The sequence below is a fragment of the Lissotriton helveticus genome, chromosome 12 (assembly GCF_964261635.1).
Source record: "Lissotriton helveticus chromosome 12, aLisHel1.1, whole genome shotgun sequence".
In the NCBI taxonomy this organism is placed as follows: Eukaryota; Metazoa; Chordata; class Amphibia; order Caudata; family Salamandridae; genus Lissotriton; species Lissotriton helveticus.
Genome location: NC_136073.1, coordinates 722,231,931 through 722,258,308, shown reverse-complemented (window position 1 = coordinate 722,258,308; position 26,378 = coordinate 722,231,931). Strand labels below are relative to the sequence as shown.

The window sequence follows — 26,378 nt, the reverse complement described above, 5'->3', positions numbered from 1 at the left end:
ATTTCTAGTGGCACCACTAAGAATTATGCATGTCTAAAGAGTTTTAAAATTCATGGGCACGAATTTAGACATTTTGTAATTCCGCACACTAAATTGAGAATTTGAGCCCGTTCACCTTGCTCAGCATGCCACTAGCTCAGTAATGCCAATGAGGACAGGAAAACAGCTTCGGAATGCATTACTGCAGACCCATTATAAAGAACTACTTTTGTCTATCAGTACCCCTTGCTTGAGATCTTACTGCTGTATGTGACAAATTTCATTGGTCAGTCTGAAAGCTCCTTATGTAGAACCAGGCATTTCACCATGTTTTTAGTGATTTGTTTGTATGCAAACGTCCGTCTCCGCACTGAAACTTGAATGAATCTCTATTTCTGAGGCCACCAAAAACGTGTGTCGAATGCACCCACTTGATTCTAAATAGTGCTCTGTCAGTTCCTTTGATCATCCATCTGGAAGCATCCTTAACATGACAAACCTAGTTGTGCCGCAGGTGGAGAGGATGTGGCTGCAGCTACCGAAGTTGGCATCTGAGCTGATGCATGGCATGTTTAATTCAGGCTTCATTGACCCAATCCCTGGAAAGGCAACACACAGGCACGGACCTCGTGATAGCTCCTCTGCACAATCAATGACCTCCACACAAGTAGTCGTGGCAAAGCAGTGAAGAATTTATTTCGGCATAAAATCGCTTGGACTAGTGCCCTCCATGACTCGTTTCGCTCCTCGTGGGAGCTTGGTCACATGATGCGTCCATTTTCTATGACGTTATTTAAAAAGTGAATGCAGTGAACAAAGTGCACAAATAACCTTAAAAACAAGGCTAAAAGACTACTAAAGCTCGACAACAGATTATGGCACGCATATTAGAAGTTGAGGACGAATGCTATGTACAAAATACTTCTGACAGATCATTGCTCTAGAGGATAAATACATAATGCATCAAAAAATAAATAAATACATAGTGCATGAACGAATTATGTTTTGTAATGCCAACATTGCATCTGCTATTATTAAAACCGATATAAAATGACTGTGCAAAACATGCTATACGATAAAGTGCTAAATGCAATTATCAGTGCCAGTATTTTAAATCATTGTGCAATTTAATAAAGTAACGTTCCAAGGCTATGTATAGATGCACATTAGAGCAAAGCCACTCGTCATCATATTATCAACATTAGTACTGAGCATCCTTCACAAAAATCAATATCTTCACCTACTCTTTAGAAATGCCATAAACAGCACAAGTGTGCAGTAGCGTACAGTCTACTTCCAAAGTCACGGGCTAGATAAAGTGCTGATGCAATTTAAACTAACTCACTGACATATGCATCATTCTTATATAAAGTGCTAGTGCATCCTCAACTTACAGCTTGACACTCGCGATATACTGTTCCTCTGAGTCAATTTAAATGAATGAAGTGCTAATACTTGATCACAGACTCAGTTTAAGATTGTACATAAAGTGCTAGTGCTTTGTCAATTAGCAACCTGTATGCCTAAATCTCAAGATCCCAGATGGAAAAAATGGAAGTAAGAAAAACTGTACTCTAGGTGGAGTATATTCTATCAATGAAGCAGTGTGCCAACTGCCCTGTCTGTGCAAAAAACTGTATAAAGTGCAATGTATCTATAAACAGATTAGCAGCACAGTGCTGTCCTTGCCGAGCTGTAAAAATACCAACTCAAGCCAACCTGAAATGAGTAAAAGCAACCCCTGACAGTGTTTCGCTCTAATTGTGTGCTCGGCAAGGACAGCACTGTGCTAGTCCTATGCTTAAAGACTTTGCTGTAGAAATGGCATAAGACTTTGTCCTTTTCTATCTCTGCGTGGATAGCACTTGGCTAATCCTATGCTTAAAGACTTTGATAGAAAAACAGACATTTGAGGTGAGCAGATCTAGAGTGTCGCTGGTGTTGAGAGTGCTCTAACGGGAGCTGCTTTCCACCTAAACTTGAGAACTACCCAGAGTTCTCTCCTCCTTTTTTGCATAATTGATGCGTCACTCTATGCCTGAAAGGGTTTTGTTTTGAGATATAGATATAGATAGATAGATATACATATACACGAGATAAGGTAAATGTATTTCTGGTTCTTTTGGTTGTCTGTTGCGTTTTGTTAAGAAGTGTTTTGATGCGTTCTCCTATGTGATTAGTTTTTAGGATAATGATGAGTGCATTGACCAGCATATATATTGATACTAGTTGATTTTTGTAACAGAGAACTTTGCCCTAATGTGTATTTGTGTTTAGTGATGCTGTTGGGTGGAACAGTGTGGTGGTTGAGGTGAACCAACAAGCAAGACAATACGTTTTCTACATTTTCCTTTAATTCATTTACAATTGTTGGTAGGGGTGTATCTTCAGGTTTTCTGTTCTTCTGGTGAACAGGAAGCCTAATTATAGCTGCGACCAGTGAAATTGTGGCAGCGTAGGAGAAAATTATGCAGCAGGGTTGAATAAATTGTTGCAGCAAGAAAAGGCAAATTATTCTGAATTATGCAGCACATTTTGTGACACTGTTGAGACCTTATTTTGACATTTTTACTCTTTAATACAGGACAAAGGTTTCACCTCATTATCTGTTTAACTCCCAAATAAAGCAATCCCCAGCTGAAAGTTGACCAGTTAACCTTTGCAGACGGCCTGGAGGGGTAGCATTTTTAGTAACTTTTGCTGTATTTGAGCTTGACATTTAAAAAAAAATCAAAATATGTACACTATGCAGCAGATTATGTGACCCGTTTGGCAAAGCCATAATTCTACACCAATTATGGTCCATTTATCTGAAAGACCATTACTGTTTAAGTGTGAGACTTTTTGACTGTCTCTCTTGATGAGGTAAGCAGAAATGTATGGCAACTAGAGGAAGTGACCCGGACAAGTTTTCAAGTTCAGTCAGATCCAGTGCCTTGTGGATGCCCTGTGTATGCAATGAGATGTCTGAGACCGAAATAGAAGTCTTAGGCTAAATTCTAGTAGAGCGTGCTCACTGCTAGGTCTAAGTGGTGATGGAACGCGTAATATAATGTGGAACTCAAAAGCCCTGCTTATCATAGAATTCCAATTACTCTGATACAAGCGTGGTAAGCTTTGCTTTTAAGAATATACCGCTTTCTAATATTTATATTTGAATTCGGAGAATGGGTGTTGTGAAATGGTAAACGCGGATGCAAGTCAAGGAAACTGTAGAATCACTGCTAGTCTAGGTACACACGCTAATTTCTGGTCTTAATGTGTTTGTTCCAGGGCTTTAAAAAGTCTCCTGCAGTAAGAATGCCACATAAGAGGCCTCGATGCTGAGCTCCGCCATGACCAGAGGTCCCACAGATATGCAACCTGCTTTTCCTGCAAGCCTTTTACCAGAAGTCATGAGGTACAGGGGACCCAAAGACTGAAGGGAGTCTGACCAACTTTGAAGGACGGCGGTCCTCTAGATTTGGGTGAGTTTAAGACCTTTTATGACAGAGTATGACCTTCTGTTTAGCAAGTTGGGTTCTTCTTGTACTGTTGATTGTCACCTTTTCTCTGTGTACTATTTGGAGGTAGTCTCCCTTCGTCTCGGAAGTGTTCAGTGGATGACAAAACTACACTCTGGAGGGGCCAGTCTGCTAAAAATAGTTATTTATTTAGAGAACCTTACAAGCAAACTTTTCAGTCTTGTATTTAATTGGATTCAAGAAAGTTAAGGTTCTCGCTTTTTCTTTTTATCAGATCTAAAATGTAAAATAAAAAAGAAAAATGTACCTTTTGCAACCATTGTACATTTGATTGAGGTAGTTTGGGCTGGTAACTTGCAAAGCATGCGTCAGATGAGGGCATGTGTATTGGAACAGCAACCATGAGATTAGGGTATGATTACAGACATTGTGCCTTATTCAGAGTTGTAGGTTAAATTGTGTGCAAATGTCTGCAAATTTATGAAATTTCCATTAACCATTGGTTGGATATTTAGGGAGTGAGGTAAATCTCACCTTTCTAGAGAGCTTGGAGGAGGCATATCCAGCAGTATTGGAATTCTGTCCGCTATTACCGCCTGCTTTTCTTATTCTCCTGAAAATAGCCGTACAGATTCGCCAGGTTTTTCCTGAAAAACGTGCTTTAGTCGGGAGAGAGGATTAATTACCCCATGCAACATTAACAGTTGTAATTAACTTGCAACTTAAATCTGATTTTTGCCCACTAATCCGAATGTAGCTTAATACTGGAAATATCAACTTTCATCAAAAGCATGAATCCTTGGCATCTTAATTACTTTTCAATGCCATAGTCACCTTTTCAAAGGTTCTTTTGTGCGATCTATTCATTTTTATATTTGTTCACATTTATTCAACACCTTGCAGATTATGTTTTCGAAAACTACTAGATGAAACTCATACCTCAAATAAGTGATTTTAAATTGAGAAGACTAGTGGTTTTCCTTTAACAGTAAGTCATTCGATATAAATCAGCCTTCCTTGATCTGTGTAAGATGGAACACAAGAAGGCTCGCGGTTGATGTGTATTTTTATATAGTGCAAAACAGACCCACCAGAATAGCACAGCGCTTTAAATAGGAACCAAATCTAAAACCAATACAGTGTGTAAGGATCGAATTGTACTATATACAGAATAATGAAGTTAAAACATTTGGTCCAAAACTTGCTCTGCGGATGAAAGGGTGAACGTACATGGGGTGTACTAGTGCTTAACTTGTAAAACAAACTAAGAAGAGTGCTGGTACCCAAAGCTCTACTATGAAGCACAGGCCCAGCACTATTAAATGTCAACGAGCTGAATGCCAAGGCTTTATAGTCTTGAATCTACCTCATGTTTCTTTAATCCATTACCAGACACCCCCTTCCCCTTTTATTTCACTCTTGCAGGGTCCTGCTTTCTCCCTTTGTGAGTGATTTTTCTGTCTTTCTCTTCCGTCTCCTTTTCCCTTTGTGTGTTTTTAGGTCTCGCCTGTCGATGCGCATGCGCATCGAGCAAGCGAGACTATAGGGGCTCATCGACTCTTTATCTAACTTGCAAGGAATCGTGGCGATTCCTTGCAGTGCCCGTGACTTTTAAGCTCAATGCGCATGCGCATTGAGCTTAAAAGCGCGTGCACAGCCGCCCGCATTCCTCCGACACCTTTGAAGTGAAGCTTAGCTTCACTTCAAAGGCCCGGCTTCCACGGCCGCCAGGCCACATCAAAGGCTTCCCCAGCACTGCCCCGCCCATCAATCACCCTCCCACTGCCACCCCCCTCCCTCTCCATATGGTGCGCTCTGCCTCAGGCCTCTGAGCCGTCCCTACGCTCCCCGCCCACCCCCATCCTTCACACCCTTTGTCATTACTTCGGCCCCGAGCCACCCCTACGCTCCCCGCCCACCCCCATCCTTCACACCCTTCGGCACCACTTTTACATGAGAGCTAGTTGCATAGTACAAGAACACATTGCCTTCTTAAAGCCGCAGGAACATTAACTAATTCTCCCACAGTCACAGTATAGTGAGCTGACATTCTAACTTGTACCTGGCTTTCTAGCTTTTCGCTTGCAGCTCTGGGCATTACGCCACATTCTTGTTATCTCATTCATCCTCCCTGGCTGACCCACATGCATGGCGCTCCTCCTCTCTTTAGATGCCGTCATCCTCCTCGCACTTCAGTCTCCCGCCACTCAGCTCGCGCCCCCTCTATGAACGAAGATGTTTACGGGCGTCGGTCTGAAACAGGCAATTGTCTTCCAGCTCCCGTGTTCTTAAACCCGGACATAGCGCAGAGCTGTAAATAACAGAACTCAACTTTTCAGAGAATATTTTGATCAATAATGTTCGTGTTTGTCTTCAGGCCCTATTACTTGAGTCAGAATGTGGCATAACGGCAAAAGCTGCCGACTTTGGAACTGGGAAACAGGGTTCGAGTCTAGGCGTCGGCTCAACATCCTGTTGTGATTCTGGGCAAATCACTTAATCTCCGTTGCTAACAAAAATGTGTTCTTGTGTAATGCAACTTGTGCTCGTGTAAAAAGCGCTCCTATACCATCGCGTCGAGTTCATGCTATATAAAACTGCAAAAACACATGAACACTCGGAGACGCAGAGCTGTGCCAGGGCACTGACTCAACTTTTCCTATTTTTTATTTTTATTTACTTTTGCCCCTTGCCTCCATCGGATTGCTTCCACGAGCCTTCTTCCGCCAGTAGTTTGAGACTTTGTTAATCACGTCTTAGCTCGGCCTCATTATTTATCTCTCGCCTATCGCCTAATGATATTTAGTGGTAGCCCTCCGCTCCTACCTTACAATTAAACTTCAGCTACAGCCCCGTTTGTCCGCTCCTGCGGACTCCCTGCTGTGTGCCTCACTTGAAAGCGCTACTGCTGTATGTGTTAGCACATAAAAACAAGACCTGTTCTCTTTACCAGTGCTTCTTTTAATAGCCTCGTATTCTTCATTTTCCAGGGTCTGTTTGCCTTAAATTACTATAGTGTTAGAGTGGTCTAACAACCCCATCTCATGAGCCGAAATGGATAGAGCCACATGGCGGCAGGGCTTGAGAACCCTGCGCTCTGGCAACTTGACGAGCGAGGAACTGGTCAGTATTACAGAGAAATAACATTAGAAAGGCCAGAATGCTTCTGTGGGCAGGTGTGTGGAGAAATGCCAGGGCCGGGTCATGTGCCGCTCAAACCCCACAGCATTTTATTTTTAGCTCATTCATCCTCCCTCGCCGACCCACATGGCGCTCCTCCTCTCTTTAGATGCCGTCATCGTCCTCGCACTTTAGTCTCCCGCCACTCAGCTCGCGACCCCTCCATGAACGAAGATGCTTACGGGCGTCGGTCTGAAACAGGCAATTGTCTTCCAGCTCCCGTGTTCTTAAACCCGGACATAGCGCAGAGCTGTAAATAACAGAACTCAACTTTTCAGAGAATATTTTGATCAATAATGTTCGTGTTTGTGTTCAGGCCCTATTACTTGAGTCAGAATGTGGCATAACGGCAAAAGCTGCCGACTTTGGAACTGGGAAACCGGTTCAAGTCTAGGCGTCGGCTCCCTCCTCTTTTGGACACTCGCATTCAGGGGTAGATTCAGCCGAATTTTTTCTCTCCCATTTTATTTTCATTCTTCCCCTTTTCTCTTCCTCCCATCTGCCCCCTTAACCAATTTAGCTCCCTCCTGATTTCTTTACATGCACCTGTCTTTTGTTATCTCTGTTTCTTTGCTCCTCTCACTTTTTTTCTCTCCTCAGTTTTTACCATTCCTCCCCTTTCAATAATGTTTCCATTGTCTCTTAACTCACTCCTCCCGACCACTTACCGTCCCCACTTCCTTCATCTCCCGTTGGACCTTCCCCTCTCACTCCTCCACATTTTGTACCATTCCCTCCTCAATTTTTGCCTTTATTTGCGTCTATCCTTGGGTCCCCCCTCACCCACACTCGTTTACCTCCTCACTCAGCTCTTTTCTATATCTCTGTACCCTCCTCTATACCTCGCTCTCTTCTTTAGCTCTCTGTGGCTCTCCCTCCACCACCCATTCTGTTACCACCTCCTCTGTGTTTATCCCAATTTTTTTTTTCTTGATATGCCTTGTATATTGAGTTTGATTATGTAAACATACAGTAGGTTGATCCTTCTAAATGAATAGGTGATAACTGTCATGTTAAAACCAGTTGTTTATTTATATCTATTGCGTAAAATATATGCACTCTCTTTTTTAAAGTTACAGTTTCCCATATATGTATAAATTAACGAATGTATTGCTTATGACTTCACTGCAATATTCATTGGGAAGAGAATTACATCGCTATGGATACTGTTTTGGGGGGACCACATAATTACACTCCACATAATTACACTGCGCACAATGCAACATACACTCCAAATCCCACTCAGTGCCACATAATTACACCCCACATAATTACACAGCACTCAATGCAGCATACACTCCAAATCCCACTCAGTGCCACATAATTACAATCCACATAATTACACTGCACTCAATGCAACATACACTCCAAATACCACTTAGTGCCACATAATTGCACGCCACATAATTACACTGCACTCAATGCAACATACACTCCAAATCCCACTCAGTGCCACATAATTACACGCCACATAATTACACTGCACTCAATGCAACATACACTCCAAATACCACTCAGTGCCACATAATTACACGCCACATAATTACACTACGCTCAATGCAACATACACTACAAATACCACTCAGTGCCATAGAATTACACACCACATAATTACACTGCGCTCAATGCAACATACACTTCAAATGCCACTCAGTGCCACATAATTACACACCACATAATTACACTAAACTCAATGCAACATACTCCAAATCCCACTCAGTGCCACATAATTACACACCACATAATTACACTAAACTCAATGCAACATACTCCAAATCCCACTCAGTGCCACATAATTACACGCCACATAATTACACAGCACTCAATGCAACATACACTTCAAATCCCACTCAGTACCACATAATTACATGCCACATAATTACACTACGCTCAATGCAACATACACTCCAAATACCACTCAGTGCTACAACACATATTGTGTTACAAATGTTATAGGTGTCACATTTGCGAAAGATAAAACTATTGGCATTGTAAATGATAAAGCTATTAATTTCGCTATTTTCAAAACAAGCACATAAATAAAAAATGTGTCATTTACAATACCAATAGCTCAAACTTTCCTAATGCGAGACCTATTGCATTGCAAATGCTTGTTCCTTTCTTGCTCTCAGTAAATGTTCAAATAGGAAAAATAAGTGCTGGCTCCCAAACATGTGTGCTGTTGCCCTCCACTGGCTCAAATTAAGCACGAACTAGAGTGCTAAACAATTCAATAATGTCAAGGCTAAGGAAACAAAGTTTGTAGTGAGGCGAGTTCATCCTTAATGCTAATGTATTGGTTAAATCCATTGTCCCAGGTAGGCCTGTGACTGGAATCGCCTCCTGGCTGCCTTCTCACAGTGTTCCTTCTTTCCCTGCTCCGGGACAAAGGTGTCAACTTCTTCACTGGACACTCTTCTTTTTTGATTTGTTATAGTGCTTTTAACCACAGCACGGAACTTCAGTCAAGAAAGTGGTTCAAAAATCCTGAAATGTAATACAACTCACGAGCGTGTGGGGGACACTCCCACCACCCCCAAGCTGGGTTGCTGTCCACCTAACATCAATTCAAGCTCTGATCCTGGCTTTAATGCCTGTCCACCCCCATCCGCCGCCATTTTCAGGATTTGAATATGTCGAATAACAGGCCAGTCTTGAGTGCCCGTGTAGCTGACGACCCCCCCCTCCTCCCGGTTCACCTACCCTGCACCCTGGCTTTGCTTCTTACCTTCCTAGCTCTGTATTGTAATGTAAATGTCTAGCTGCTACAGTATCTATTGTACCATCACTGGTTTTCCATTCCTCCCCAATCATGGAGACCACTCTTTTCTGTTCACTCTTCGCCGCCTATGTTATTTTCTGTTCGAAATGCTTTGTTTAAAATATATAAATAAATAAAAATCCATACAATATTGAAGAACTGTGAAGATAGCTCAGCGAGTTAAGAACTCCAGGAAGACAATGTGTTTAATCTGCAGGCCACACGTGTCAATATTGCCATGTTGGGCCAACTCGGTCATTTATCGTTCTATGGTCTGTAACTTGTGTGCCACTGATAGTAAACTGTAAACGCTACACGAATAAGCCACTTTGAAGTGCTTTTGCCCTGCAGTCAGTAATGCAGCAGGGAAGTTTTGGCCAGCATGTGTCTTTCACGTCACTACAGCATTCCATTTACCTTACACACGGGCAACACGTCCCCGTGGTACTTTCATTGATGATTCTAGTCTGTTTTTTCTCTTCCTCTGAACCTTGTTTAATAACCTGAAGAATATTTTACTCGGAGTAGTAATATTCCCACCGTCCTATGAGGATAAGTCTGGTCTGAGTCGAAGGGAGAGTAGCTTTGTATATTTTGCGGGCGAGGTTGGTTTTCGTATTCGTTTTAGTGCCAAGATTTCGTGGGATTGTTTTCAGTGTTGTCACAATCACAAGTCGCATGCAAAGGTGTTACAAGAAGATGCTAATTGAAAGCTCCTCTGTCAAGGCTTTTCTCTGACATCTGGCTCGGATGGGTGGAGCTCTTCTCGTCGGTGTTAAATTTTCTTTTCTTTTCCTGGGGCCTTTATCTCGTAGCTCCCTGGAGAAATCCAATCCCCCTTTATCGAACAAAGGCCGGGGATTTTGGGGGTGGGGGGCTTTTTTTTTCTTCTTTTCATTTCCTCTCTTTAGCAGCCCCCGCCCTCCCGCCTCCCTGCACACCTTCTCCCGGGTCCCTTGCAGTCCCTTTGAATGCTGGGATGCATGCTCTTGGGCCTGGCTGCCATCTCCTAGGCAACGAGGGGCTTTTGTTTCTATGGTGATAAATGTGAGAAAATGAGGCATCTAAACCCGATAGGTCCCCTCGCTGAACCATCCCCACAACCCCTTGAATGCCTTCCCATCGCACCCCACCCAGCCAGTGATTGCGGATGGCACAAGACATTTCTGTATTTTAGTTCAAATGGCCTTAATGTCGTCTCCTTGGTAACTTAACATGACCCGGTTTCTCTTTTACCCACAATTCCTCGTGAATGCTCATTCAGCAAAATAGGCTGGGTTGCGGTTGTTGGGCAGAGAAAAGGAAAGGATTCAATCGTGTAACAGTGAATAGACAAATAGCTTCTCTAATAAAGTTTTTCTGCCATTTTTCCAGGCCAGCTCTCTTACAATGACCAAGGCAAATCATGAATTTTACAATAAACATTTTCATCATTTTTTAAGCTAGTATGTTTCTCTAGCTTCGATGTCATTGCCTTTTGAAATACTTGATGGGATCCTCGACCACATTCTAGCTTTGATGAACCCACAAAATGGCTGCCCTCCCATTTCTCTTAAAACTATGCTTAAAATGTATTTCCTTCGTTCATGCAATCCAAAATCAAAAAGTGGTTCGGACACCTACCACCTTCCTACCTTACCCTTAGTATCCCCTGCTCCTCTATTCCCTCAAGAGTCATTTATTGGTTTTGCAAAAATATACCAACCTTTTACCCCGAAAATAAGGGTGGTGTCAGGCATTTGAGAGGGCGATCCTGTTAAAGCAAATAGGGAATTAATACCTTTTAGAGTTTGATATAGGTTTGTAAAGCTGAAGACTCCATTTAATGTCTATGGAGGTATTTTGTAATGTTCGTGAATAAAAGTAAAAAGATGATGACACCCTCCAAATGTGGGTGAGTTGACAGATATGTTAGCATTGGGTGAACTAAGTGAGAACCTACTGTGTAGCACTTTCGGATGGGCAAGAGAGAACTTAAGTTTTGAATGCGGTGCGCAGATGCTATACACACTGTGAGCTCAACGTACACACTGGCAGTTTGGTTTCACTTTTAATAACCCACTTCTCCAAAGAAAGGATACTTAAAAAAATAGACTCTGAGACAAAGATGCTTTAGTTTTTTTAAGTGACCTATAAACTAGGCCTGAGCAGAGTTCGGAGTCCCTCTAGGCTGCGCTATGCAAAGTGCCAAAACACCTCCGCCGCGCTATGCGGAGTTCTGCGAGCGGTGAAGTCCAGTACATCACACTGTTATTGCTGATTTTTAGTGCCAGGAGTTTCTCCTGCGCTGTAAAAGGAGTTCAAACCGCATCACGTGGAGCGCCAGAGGGCGCTGCTTCTTCCACCCCTTGAGTAGGTTTTCTACTCAAGTGGCAGATTTCTCAACACGAGCGGTGGTGACCTGCCACAACCTCTTGCATCCAGAAATCTCGCCGGGAGGTGGTCTACTGCATGATTTCTCAGGCATGCGCTTGCCATGTGAGAGAAAAAACTCCGCGCGGAGCCGGCAAAACTCCACAAACTCCACCAGGGAGTGGAATTCTTCTCCCACCCCTACTATAAACATCTGTTATTTGTGACTATAGCGCCAACAGACCTCAGTGAAAATGTTATGTTGCTTCATGGAATTTTACAGGACATTGGCACATTTTGCATGTTGGTGGAAAACTCCGATCCATTCGCGTGAGGCCTAGATTTTCAAGCCTGGTGCTAACCCAAAAACTTTTCTTTTAATAAAAATATATATACTATACATACAGCGGCTTTCAGTCCGCCCTCTTCATCCATTGATCTGCAGTAGTGCCATTTATATTTAGCTTCCGACTAAATCAGCATGGGGCATAGGATCTGCCCACTTCAGTGACTGTCCCACCTGACTGTGACTGCTCTTGAGCTACTTAATTGAAGCACACTCCATTCATATCAATTGCAGTTTGTTAGAAAAACCATTCGAAGTAACAATGAGAAAAGGTGATTTATTTTCTTGTCTTCAGTGGATGTGTTTTATTCTCTTACAATGACCTTCCTTTAGCCAACCTGTGTTTCCTCGTTTTATGGGAGATGGCTCTAAAACTTCGTCAGGGCTGGTATCTAGATGAGAGTTCACCGGTCTGACCTCCTGCCAAGAATCATCAGCGTTGGAGATCAGTGAAATTCCCGTTCCCCTGTATATGTCAAGCTCCGATGTGTGGAGTAGCCACGACTTCAAATAGTTTAGATTCAAAAGACGGTATTCCCTCCAAAGGTGTGGCTTTGGTACTCTCCTTAAGTTGGGTATGTAGGTCTTGGCGGGAGTATATGCTGCCACACTGAGTCAGGGCTCTATTACCGAGGTAAACCATGAAAGCTGCGAATACGTGGCTCCGAGTGCAGTGTGACTGCTCTTCCACTACATGCATATGTACTCAATAATTAAAACTCTTTAGTGAATGAATGCGATTCTTATATAGCGCATGCTGTCACCCTACGGGTATCCTGGCGCTTCAGACTAAAAAGAATTGACCAGAGTAGAATAGGTCAGAACAGAAAAATCAGGGAAAGAGTTCAAACCCTAGGAAAGAGCCAGGTTTTAAGATTCTTTCGAAACTCCATCAAGGAATTAATTTGCAAGGGGATACTAGTGCATTGCTTTTCGTGATTTATCTCTCTCTATAGCTCTTTTTCTCTCTCTTTGTCTGTCTCTCTATCCATCTATCTCTTTTAGACAATGTTTGTTTCCATACAATGTGTGCCTTCATCATACAAAAAAAAAACAATTATTAGGTTTGATATTGCTGGTCATTTTCTGTTATGGTAACTTTCACTCCACTTTTTACTGTTTACTTTCAGCTTTGCTGCTCTGTCTGTAGTTTTCCCTTTTCCGGCATACCCATATTTCTTTCCCTTTAAAATAGATGTTACATGACTTTGAGACCCTCTTCATTATACTCCCAGTGTTTTTGCAACATAAATATGCCACCCTTTATTTAGTAGTCTGCCCACAGTTCATGTAAAAGCGCTCGAAATATTTTTTGCAGCTTTTGGTGGTGTTTGCATAAAGGTGATGTGCAATGTCCCATTAAATTGCACTCTTAATGCCAAAATGCTGACAGCTGCATTTTTCTGAAAGAATTGCTCAGTCTCTTTCCCAGAGAATGCTGATGGTATGACATTGTTTTGACTGTGGTGCCCGCCCGCTGCAGTGGCCTCAGCTGGATTCAAATGGACATGGCGACTGCACTAGACATGTCTTGTCACAGGTGACTCCTACGTCACTTGCTGGCTGTGTTTCACGTGCCCACGCTCCTGTTACTACCACACACTTCACTCCCCGTGACACTTCTTGTTGGATTTTCTAGCTGCGATGGTTTTCACCACATTACTTCCAGGTCACTGAATGTTTTCTCTTGTGCGGTTAGTCATTCTTTTATCTCTGCTGTCTATTTAAAAGAAAAAGCCCCCTGTCAATGTTTCACCTTGCACCTCTATACCATTCCTGGTAACTTCATTGATAGTTGAAATGGGTGCATCACTATCCCCATTGGCGGGTCACCTGGGACTCATCTAAACGAACCAGAGAATAGATTTGGGTAAGGAGAACCCACTTTGACCAAGCAACTAAAGCTCTGCACATCTTCCTGTGACATTCATGCTTCAGCAATGGTGCTGAGTCAAGCAACACTTCATTCAGTCTAGCACCTGTACATGGTGGGGTCTATTGGGTGCATTTTAATTTGCTAGATGTTGTTTCACTGCAAAGAATAGACTGGTGGTGATCTTGAAACTAGGAGACAAATGCAGTCAATCAGACTTCAGCTTCTAAAATATAGGTATTTCCTAGAAGGCTTTCTATGATGAGAAGGTGTACCCCATCTTTCACCTCCTACACTGGCATTCTTTCACAGGAACCATCTGTCTTTGGTGGGGGTGAGAGAGGTGAAGTCCAGGAGATATTTTGAATTAAATTGCCATATTGAGTTTTGAAAACTTTTTACAGACTTTTCCCGTTACTCCATAGAATATTTCTTGACCTATCCATATTTATCACTATTATCCACAGATATTACTTTTCCACCTGTTACAATATTATCACTTCGTTATTCTATTGAATACAGGGGGTTGCCATCTTCTTCCAAAGGACTCAAAACTCCCAGGTAAACATTTTCTTTCCGATTGCTGCTAAAAGCACTGCTACAATTCCATAAGACTAAGAGACACAATCCTAGTGTCTAGTACTAGATGGTTGATTTAGGTCAACTTTGATCGCTGCATCTATTGGCAGTGTGTAATGGATATTTTGGACTTTATCTGTAAACCTTTGTGTGTGTTGATAACTGTTTACCTCAGCCAGCTTCTCTCCTTTCTTGATGGTGCTGAAAATCAGAGCCACGTATTCAACCTATATTTAGACCATGAACACTTAGCTTGGATGTACCTGGTCTCTTCATGCTTCAGTAAGTCATTGGCTCTTCCCATTCCATGTACTAGAGACAGAGCTTATATTTAGGTTCAACAGGGGCAGCCAGAATGAGGGTCTTTGGAATTTCCATGATGAGAAGTTGAATTGGACATGTGTTTAATCAAACCGGGGATCCCTTTAATGGCTCCTGAATCGTCCGGTTAGAGGGATCTGCCATGAATGCAGACTTGTTTATGAAAGTTCAAGTTTCAAGTACTTCGGTTTGTTCTGTACAGGCCCTTTTGCGACTCATTCTCTAGAGGCTTTTATGCCTCGTTTCAACCGTGGCCTTCTTTAATCTTAGGATATCCGATCACGTCTTGCCAGTTCCGGCTAGAGGGATGTCACTTGAAGGTGTCTTGTTTAATCTTGTTAAGTGCCTTCAAAGTTTCACCAATAAATATGTGAGTGGAAAAAGTTCAGCAATCTGTCCCTCAACGATCATTCTGGTCTCAGAATCAAGAATTAGTAACAAAAAGAAGTTTTAGGTTCACATCGATAAATGGATGACATTGGGATACTTTGGGCTGCTGTTTAGGACCAAACTCTCAGTGGACCTAAATGTAAATGTGGGATACTTGTAAAGCGCACTGTTACTCTACCCGAGTGTCCTGGCGCTGTAGAACGCTGGGGAATCCGTCCTGGTTTTCCCTGTGAGATGGTCCCCGGCGTCTGTGGGGGGCCGTTGTAGAGATGAGGCAAGCTTAATGCCCAGAGTTACCGAGTGTGTTCCCTGGTTAGAGTAGGCACTGAGGTGAGAATTATCGAGTCCGTTGACCCTGGTCCAAGACCCTGCCGCGTCGGGGAATTGAACCCTGGTCCCGGGCCGTTCTCTGCTTACAGGTCTGCCGCCTCTAACCAGTGAGCCACACCTCTCCACCTATCAAAATTATCCTCTTTTGAGCTCATAAGCGACAGATTAAAGACCACCTTATTCTAGTTAATGGCCTTCTTGATGCCAGTTTTGTTTTTGGGTCAGTACCTGGAGAAATATAGTAGTGGAGAAAATATATAATGTCATGCTTGTTCATTAGAGTGACGAAGCTGCTTTGTGGTCTCTCTGGCCCTTGTGCCCCAGATGGTCGGCCTCCTGCTTATAGGACATGGGAGAAGGGTTGTAGGTGGGTGGCTCGTTTGGAATTTAGGAGCCATGTTATGTTATATCACTTAATGGAGCGTTAAATAGAAAAAATTATAGATGCTGAGTTATAGTTTGATGGTCTCGGGGGTGAAATAATCGATTTTAGGAACACATGAGGCTTAAGCTGCTCCAAAAACAAAAGTTAGTTATCCTATATTTACAGGGAATCCTGAAAGCTATCTCAAAGAGGAGACCAGACTTGACAAACAGTGGGCGTGTGTTTGAACCATGCACTCAGATATGATATTTACAGTGGGACTGATCACAGCCAGTGAAGACTCCTCATGGTTACTGTGGTTTGTAGGCGTGCTATTACAAGCCAGGCTGCAGCATTTTCAAGACCCTGCAGGCATTTGTAAGGAGACGCAAAGAAAGATTATTTCAATAAGCCACACTGTCTAAGGTCAGCGAAGCAGTAACAAGACTTCCCTGGAGGTAGGGGTACCCTGTTTAACATGTTAGTTGGAATAGACAGGCTTGACCTCTTCAATCGAGGCATGTTTAGTTATTTTAGGCAGTGCCCAAATTGCAGACTGACTTAACTGGAGTAGGACACACACAAAGCAGTTCTGACTCAAAGTCTGGAGTCCATAGATGTTCCTGACCTCCAAACAATAGGTTTTATTGCCATTAATGTTTAAGTAGTTGGCATACAGCCAACCATAAGTATCTAGCAAGTCTATAAACAAAGAAACCTTTTAAACTGTTTTCAACCACCACAGCTTTAGCTTTCAGAAAGATTATTACATTTCACATGTAATTTTTTTTATTTCTTTATTTCGAAAGACCGTGGTTTTCTTGAATTATTTATAGCCTCTTGTGTAGTATTTCCATCCTTGAGCAAGGTGCAGCATTAGGTAAACGTTTGCATTGACATATTTAATGTATGATAATATAACTGCATCAACTAAACATTGTAGCAGCTTGTGTAAATGTAAGTATGCTTCTATAGTTCCTCGATAAATAACTCTTATGTACTCAATCTGTGGTGAAGATGTTATGATGTAGGGAGGCTCCTAATACCGACCTGGAATCACTCTGGTTGGGATGACCGGCCTGGAATTAACCCTGAATCACTTAGGAAGCTGTCTGAAAAGAGTGCTTGGGGTGAATAAACATGTTTCTAAATGTGTTGCTCTGTTTTGTTAGCTTGGGGGTTATTGCTGAGCCCTTCTGAGCCAGATAAGTGTTCCTGAAGCATGAAGGCAAACTTTTATGGCAGCATTTTCTCACAGAGAGCAGCACTCAGAGGATGCGCATATACCGCTGCACCCATTTCACATGTGACAGCGTTGACAGTTTGCTTACAGAAGAAGCAGAATTATGAAGACTCTGCTAACAGCTCTGCTCTATGCATCGTGTTAGCCAAAGGATCGTATTCTTCTAGTGTCAGAGGCAGAAATTATTTAATTAAAAAGGGGTTTCCGTTTTATCAGCTGTAGATTTCTTGCAAAGAATTCAGTCACAGCTGCATAAAAATAAGTATACACACACCATCACCTCCAACCAAAGTTTTTGTTCATCGTTGACTAATCACTTGCAATAACTGAGGTAAGATTAAACACCTAGTGAGCCTGTTTGATACTGGATCTAAGCCAATACTTTCCCATTGTCAGATGAGCCATGACCACAGCTGCTGCCATGCCTGCAGTTCCTCGCTGGTACAGCAAGAACAAATACCTGGAGCACAGCCAGTGAGACTTGTACTTGTGTGCAGTGGCCATTCCAGGCAGGCTAATATCTGTATTTGGAGATTGCCTGGCGAGGCTTCTGCTGTGACCGTGAGTTGGTCGCTGGCCAGGCAAATGATTGTCCCTGAAGACGGTCCTAGGTCAGACTGGTGCTTGTATTTGTATTTTAAAAAGAAGTCCCTTGACCACAAGCAACTTGTATGGCAAACAAGGTGGTACATTAGAATATTATCATGATGGTTAAAAAAAATACAACGTTTATGGTGAGAAGGCAGAAGTAAACCTAGGCAATCTCGTACTTTCTGTATTAATAAAATACTCTTTTCATTTAGAATGTCAAGATAGTTATACCAAAAGCATTGGTGCACTAACCTGTTAAAGGGTAGTTATTGCGTGTGGCAGGATTGGGATAGTAGATTCATATGGAATTGGGAATAGGACTTGGGGATTCCAGTGTGGGTGACATTCATTAACTAGCTGTGTTGAGTGTGCTCATGACCTACCTTGAAAGTCGGAAGAGAAGACCATACACTTTAGTGTGGATGCGAAGGGGGCTCCAGGTTGGTGTGTTACATGGATCTGAAGTTGTTCCCTGGGCCTTAGCCAGGCATTTCCTGGAGCATGGAGTCGTTGTCTAGCAGACCGCTCTTCTTTCTTGAGATAGTTCCTATTTGTGGTGGCCTCTTCTACTTGAATGTGGACTTTGGCCATGTTTTCACTTTGTACCCGCATATTGAGGTGATACAAGTATTTCTTTGTATTAGTGGTTACAGGCCTACACAATTTGAAAATGCACTGATTGTAATATACAAATTTTTACAATTTGCTCAAGCAAATTTGGCCGATATGGGACTAAATGCGAAACGATGCTTGAACTACGATCAGCTATTTTGCATAATGGATTCTATCCTCTTACTCTTTTGCCATTGAGCTCCTCCTCTGCATTCACACTGTTCCCAGTAATTGGCCCTCTGTATGTATATGGTATTTTTATAGCATAAACCTAGTCAAAAGGAAGTGGAGCACGGTACATGCTCAAAGACAACCATAAAGTCAATGAACAAAGCCAATGAGTAATAGGAGCGAGAGCTGCGATGTAGACAGTTAATGCATTGTGATTTAGTGTTCTTTAAAGAGGTGCATATTCAACTTTTTCCTAACTTGAAACTGCATTGGAGGAGTGCTGATGGATAGAGGAATGTTTTTCCAGATCCTAGTGCATAGGCAGAGAAAAAAACTGCTGTCTTGTTTTTCTTTATCAGCTTAATTGTTAAATAATTGTTAACCTTAGTGCTTTTGTTGTTCGGACTGCAGTTGTCTCCTTTCTCCATTAACCTCTGAGGTTTGCTCAGAAGTTTGCTGATCATGAAATTTATGAAAGGAAGTATTAATATGCCTACAGTACATTTCTGAATATTCATGGAAACAATTCCAACCCCATGTTATGCATGCTACAATGTATTCTATGCAAGCTAATAAATAAATCATCTTTTTAGATCCTCATCTCCATCATCTTCTTAGACTAATTAGCATTAAAACCTATAATAATGTACCAATTTGATACAACTTACTGCTCTTTACAGTCCTAAGGAAGGCCTACTTTGAGGACAAAACACCTGTCGATGCTTTTATGGTGAACAAACCAGGAAGAATAAATAAGTAAAGACAAAGAATACTAATGCCTCAGTGTAACCTTTGTGCTTGCAATATGTGACCACTTTGCCTATTCATAATTGTGTAGGTGTGCCGATCTGTAATCCAAAGTACTATTGCCTTAGACAGGCCCGAGTATCGAGTCCCCATTGCAGCGGTTGGCAACAGGTTGGTCCATCAAGCTAGGACCTTCTGAGTAATGGTAGGGTTTCTCAGTGCTCTTTATTCATATTAGAGTACTTGTGTCAAACTGTGATGCTGTGCGTCTTCACATAACCCTGCTCTCCTAGTTGTTTCCTGAGCTATTTCTTTGTACTTGCATATCTTTCATGGATGCCACTTCAAATTCAAAATGGGTGCAGTCTGGCCCATCTATTTTCAGGTGGTTCGAGTTCATGCCTTCTCGGTGTTCACTACAGGGCTGCACTGGTTTGTGGCGATGCCATCCAGTATCCTGTTTCTCTATTGCAGGGATACTCAAAGTACTTATGGGGCCCCATGCGGCCCTCCTGACCTTTAATTGCGGCCCCCCTGGTGAACAGCAGCACTGGGCTGCTGTTCGCTTAACCAAGCGAGAACATTCAGAAAGCTGTGAAACAAACTGGCATACTTTTTTGCATATTCACTAGAGTAATGGTAAAGAAGAAAATAAGATGTCCTAGACAACATATCTTTAGGAACACCTTTAGTTTTAAAGACCTCTTGCTCTAAACATTTAAAAAGGTGATACACTTTTTTGAAGTATCTAGAGAGTTAATTTTAGTAACATGAATGGGTGTTTTACCTAAATAGAGATTATATCACTGTATTGAGAGACCTTTACTAGCAGTGATAATTTTCAAACATGATCTTAGAAACATGTTTTCTGTCCCCATTCTGAAAACAATGCCATTAATGAAACAAGAAGCAAGTCATTTTTCAGGTGCACCTTGTGTGTGCCCTTAGTTGTTATATAATTGGAACAACATTATCGTTTTAAAAAAACACACAAGAAAATGTTTTGTACAGCATATACATCCTGAACTCCTATAGTTTAAGGGTCTCTCATATGCAGTAATGAAGAAATAGGAAGCAAAGTGAAATAAACCAATTGCCTACGATCACACAATTTCATGAAGTGGGGATGCCAGGACTGATGCCAGGTTTTCTGGTTTCACATTTTGCAAATTAGCCACCAGATGAGTATCTCTTTCCCTTCCATTTTGTACATTAGAAGTTAATACTTTGACTTTAATTCTTGGTGCATGAGAATAGACCGTTGGTGGGAACAGTAGTCTCGTGAAAACTTGGTTTGTTGTCCACACCATGCATCTGCTTTGCGTCCCCCCTATGCCCACCTTTCATGAGCCCTCACATTGCTGGCATTGGTGCGGCCCTCTGGCTTGCCACAGACAATACTTGGCGGCACCCGGGAATATGTTTGCTAGTACCCATGATCTATTGGGTTCAAACGGTGAGGATATGGGTGTCCAGGCATGGTCATACATTTTGTCGATGAGGTCGTGGCACATAATTCTCTGTCCATGGAGTATACATTTATTGGCACAGAGAGCACAAGGAGGAAGTATTGGATGTGGGGGAGGGGGAGGGAGAGGTCAAGGCTACATCCGAGCCCATCATCTGTTAAGGCTCCGTGAATTATTTAGGCGAAATGGCTTGTTGTGTTCGCTTTTATCTTCCCATGACTCACTGGGAGCCCGCAGGTCTGGAGTTGACACTTTCGGCTTAGACATGCTTTTACAGCACAGAGCACCTTTAGCGTTTTTAAACAGTAGTAATCTGTCGTTTGTTTTCCCGTGGCAATGACTACAAGGAGAACCTCCCCGCCCAGAATCAACACTCCAAGTATGAAGCTACTGCTTCAATGGAGTACAAGGAGAATACTGTAGGTTTAAAAATGTGTTCACGTTTCTGTCTTTTAAAACGCGACCAAACATCTCGGTAATTCGGGTTGTTTCACCCCCTTATACATTTACAAACATCTCGGTGCTGGCTTGGTCTGAAACATTATTGTGGGAATGTTAGGGTTTCCACACGACGAACTTCGTGATCTTTGCAAAGAAACCAGCCGAAGCCTCCTGGGCTGGTGCGCAGCCTGGAATTCAATACGCGGCAAGAGGAGAGCGCGCTGACATGTTCACCCGCACCCCGCCGATGGTAACCCGCCTGCGGGCCTCGCTGGGGCAGGGAGATCATGTTTCTCCCCTGTCAGCCTCCGCCACTGTGCACGTGACCGGAAGAGCTCCGACGCACAGAGCGCGTTCACGCCAGCGTCCCTGTGGGACGAGCTGGGAGGGAGGATGGAAGGGGGAGAGGGTGTTGCACATCTGCCCCTGCCCAAAGGACCACCTTGAAGCCTGTCTCGAGTAAAAGACCCCTGTGTAAAAGTGAGATGCAAGGGGCGGACATGTCCGCGTGCACTGTCCACTGCCATGCCTCCAGATGCTAGAAAATACCCCCCATGAACGGGCCCGGGCAGGTGTCAGAGGAAATCCATCATAAGTATTAGGGTCTGTGGTCGGCACCTCTGTGTTGGAACTCTCGTTGTATTTTAGCTGGGATATGACTTTCTGGAAGAGATGGGGGCCCTAGTGGGAGTGACCCTTTGACCAAATGGAGTTGATTCTTGTAGATTAAAAAAAATTGAAGCGCACCTCAGTTACATCTCAGCAGGATTGTTCAAGATTCAAATCATATGGGGTAATTGTGTTTTTATTATGTTGTAGTCCAAACTAATGTGTCCTAGGTATTTTCACTGACACGTGTTTCTCGCTGGCTGCACTTTCCTTAGAGACTTTTCAAGGTGTTCTCGTATAACATTGTGGAAAAAATGGTTTATGTCAGGGACAGGGACACACAGGGAGCTGATACCCGTAGAAAAAGAAACCAGCCAGTGGCTTATTGGATTAGAACTTGTTATTCCATAGGGTGGCCTGACCATCGTCTTGTTAAAAGGAAAACGAAACAGATTGTAGGTTGGGAGCGGAACTAGTTAGACTGCAATACATCAGATGTAAACACTGCATCTTCTGTTCTCTAACTCACAGACACATGGATTGTATGAAACCGATGTAATCCTATTGATCAGAGTTAGATCGGTGAGGGCTTGAAATGGTCCAAAAAAGCTTTTCTACCGGACTAGGGTTACGTGGAAGTTCATCATGCCAGACATTTTGCTCCGGTCCCCCTCCTGAACCAGCAAGCAGAGAGAATACAGACCAACTACGGGCATAAGTCCACTCACATGCAGCTGCAGGGTGCCTTGCAAACAGTGAATGCTGTTCTGTATGAAAACTGTACCATTACTGCACAACACCAGAGCTTAGGCCTCTGTCCACTGGTTTTGTACAAGCTTATCTTTAGAGCACTAAACTCACCAATTGGTCAATACAATTCCCAAACCTTCATCACTGCAAGGAACTTGGTATAACCAATGCAAACTAGTTGTTTGATTAACCCAATATAATTTGAGATTTCAACCAGGCTTTGCCCGGGACCTGACCCTGCTTTTAGCAGGTGATGCTAGTTAGGTGAATATTACAGTAAGGGAAACGCCCCCTACGCTGTTTTGCTAGTCCTGTCCGCTCCTGTGTATGAAAATGGCACAACTGCAGCTCTAGCAGCTCGGCTGTAGTGTGTTTACTTATTCATTCCCTAGTCAACTTTGTTGATGGTGAAACACAGCTTGTGTGTGTGCGCCAGAAGTGATTTTTGCCCATCTAAGGCCCTCTGTCCGAGTTCCATAAAAAAAATATGATCATAGAGCACTGGAAATGACTGATTACCTGGAGTTCAGTTTTTCCAAGGTGCAGGATTAAAGCATTGTTAGAAGTTTCGCAGGTAGATTGATGGATAACAAAGTAATGCAGTGTGTTTTCCCTTGCTCCAAGGCATAGAACCAAGACTATTGTCTTTTCCCCAAGCAGACTGTGGCAGGTTTTACTTGGTAAAATTTGTACAGGTATACCACCAGGCCTATCCAATGAATACTACACCGATTTGGACATACTCACCATTCCATCCGAACCTGGATCATTGAAAATGAGGACCTTCATGAGGAAGCAGAGGTTGGGATAAGGGTCTAAATAGGTTTTCTCAAGCAGAGTTTCAAGGGATGCCTGCCCCTTTTGTAGTTGTTTAATGTGTGGCTAGATCTGTGTATCAGATATCTTACCTGTGGTCTTCCAGGCGTCACACTGGATCTGGAAGATTTTTCTTAGCAGTACTCCTGCATGCCGGTAGGTGGCATTGGTTGACTCTGTGTGATGTTGTATGGCATAGAGTTCGTCTTCGTGATGTCTGCGTCATCAGTGCACCGAGGTGGCGCCTCTATAGATGTTAGTTTTTTTTCTTTCCCGCCAGTCAGCACAGATCCGTTGAACAGCTAGCCCCTGTCTTTTTTTGACAGACTTTTCCCGACTTTTTGTTGAGTCATTTTTGGTGTGTAGGATTTCCAAGAAGACCTTGGGGTTCAAACTGTGTGGTTCCTGCCACTGCACCATGCCGGTTATGGTCCCCCAACTCGTGTGTCTTTGGTACCTGGAGCTCGACCATGACCCGAAGTCATGCTCTGACTGCGGGCCATGGGGCCGAAAGCTTTGAGGGAGCAGTCCCTAAAGCTGCTTGTGGCCTGGCTTCCAGTGCCTTCAATGTCTCCTCGGAGATCTTCTTCCCGTCTCTGTTGAGAGGAAGGTCCGAGCACCGATCCAGGGGATCCAAGTCTTCTTCCTACCATTCAAAATCTTAGAAGGGGTCAGGTCAGAAGCTTCGATGGTGGGTATTACTGGGCGCACTACTAAGTTCTTTGTTAATTGTTCAAAGTTGTATGGTGCGGCCGGGGTATCGCTCTCTGACAGGGAGCGTGTGACACAAATAATAAAGGGCAGCACTTCCCCCAAATGTGGAAAGTGTCCCCCGGGCTCCAATGAAAGTCCTTCTAAGTAAAGGTTTCCTCAAATTGAACAAGCATTTGCAATGCAATAGGTCTCGCATTTTTGGAGTTGGAGCTATTGACATTGTAAATGGCAATATTTTTCAGGTATGTTTTTTAAGTGCAGTGATAATTTAAAGAAACTAGGCTATTGCTGGTGTTTGTAGACTGGAATACCAAAGTATTGCTGCCCTGAAATCTGTGCTCAGAAGGGATACCTATTAAAAACAAGCGAGAATCAGCAACACTCTCTATTTTTAATTTAGCACGCACTTTAGCTGCAGTAAAAAAGCATGGAAAGCAATGCCAGGGGCATAAACTTAGAACCGCTGCTTTCTCCTGGACTGTGGCCATTGGGGTATCCAGCAGTGAGCTCTGCATAGGTTGCACAAGTGTCTCTCCTCCGCCTTAGGAGCACCCCTTCAGAGTGTGCAGGTTACATTGGAATAGAGCAGCAGAAGTGGATGATTTTACTACTCCCAACACTTCAGTTCTCGGCTGGAGGAGGCGTTGCCGTCTGATGTCATCTTGGCAGTTTATGACTATGCGGTGTGCTTATTAGAGCAGTGACTCAGCTCTGGTTTAAACTGTTATCTATTAATAAATAAAACAGGCTGGGGGAAGGTGGGGTGGCGAGAGACCTGTGTTTTCCAATAAAAAAGTTACATTTATTAAAAATAATTCAAACAAAATACTACGTGCACAGAAAAGGGAGAGGAGGAATGACGTAGGAGGTCGGCAACACAGCTCACAGGGGCGGGTAGAGGAGTGGGGGGGCTGGAGCAAAGTCAACACGGACAATCTGTGAGGCTGAGAGCAGAGTTTAGAATGCAAGTGGGGGCAAAGCCATACCACCTCAAGGTGGCATCGGAAGGCTCGTTGTTAGGGGGAAGGTGGGGCAGTCCAAGTCCCGTGTATTTTAAAGAAAAAAAGTATTTTCTCCGGCTGCCACCCTGCACAGACAGCGAGCGCCTCCCGCCCGAGGTAGAGGATGCAGGGGACTCTGGCACTTCCGCTGCTGGCTGGACGCAAGCACACATGCGCACTTCAGAACTAGAGATGGTGTAAAAAAAAAAAAAAAAAAAAAAAACAAGGCGCACAATGCCCTGTGACCGCAGCTCTGTAGTAATGCTGACCAGCATTTTACAGCCATCGCGCGAGATGTTTTATGTGCGCGGAGGGAAGCCGGATGGGGGTGGGAGAGCCTGGGGCGTGAATGCGAGCGAGGAGGGAAGCCGGATGGGGGTGGGAGAGCCTGGGGCGTGAATGCGAGCGAGGGGAGGCAGGCAGATTAGGGAGATGCGCGTGCTTGTGTGGTCACGTGACCCGCTTTTGTGGCCACGTGACCTCACATGCACTGTGAAGAAACCGCAGTGGTTTCACTAGACGATCGAGCACTTGAATTCTCGATCCCTCAATGCGCTTGCGCGCATTCTAGGTCACGAGACCTAATAAAAAGTTACATCTGATCTTATGGGTATAAATCCATGTATTATTTAATTCATCCTGTTCATATCACAAGAATGTAGTTTTCACAATCGTCATTTCTGATTAATTAGGCATACACTTCAACAATCCCAATGCATTTCGGCATAGCCTTCATCTGGGGAAATGTTCTGTAACAAAGAAAATGCACTCAGTGGTCTGATAACTGTATAACGTTAGTCTAAACAAACTGTCACGTACATGTACTGCTGTAAACAAGGTTATCCAGATGATAATATAAAAAAGTTTGTGCGCGTAATAATCACGTAGTGATACGTGTTACCCTGATTAAAAATCAAAACATGCATTTGATCCTGTCGGGTAGGTAAATGTCTCAACAGGGTCCGTGAGTTCAAACGATAAATAAAGGTGCCTGAATAAAAAAGTATGTGCTCGTGATGTGTGTTACGCTAGTAGAAAATAGGTCAAAGGCATGCTCTCAGTCCTGTCGGATAAGTTAATGTCTCGACAGGATCCGTGAGTTAAAAAAATAATCTAAATGTGAGTGAACTAGGATTATAGGGTTCAAAAGTAATCGTTAAAATATCCCCGCTGAAATATTCAGAGCGCGGGCTTACCGCTGTGTGTATCCGTGCTAGTATGGCCGATCCGGCTGTGGGTGTGTCTGAACTCGGAAGTATTTAGTAAGCTGAGTGG

General features: G+C 43.2%; 1 protein-coding gene across 1 annotated transcript in view; it reads left to right on the top strand.

The window, feature by feature from the left end:
• The window catches only part of VANGL2 (VANGL planar cell polarity protein 2), a 319,026-nt gene that overhangs the window by 108,039 nt on the left and 184,609 nt on the right, over nt 1-26,378 (top strand). The window contains exon 2 of the mRNA XM_078670605.1: nt 3,253-3,446. The gene's annotated coding sequence lies outside the window, so the exon portion shown is untranslated. The remainder of the gene's footprint in view (nt 1-3,252; nt 3,447-26,378) is intronic.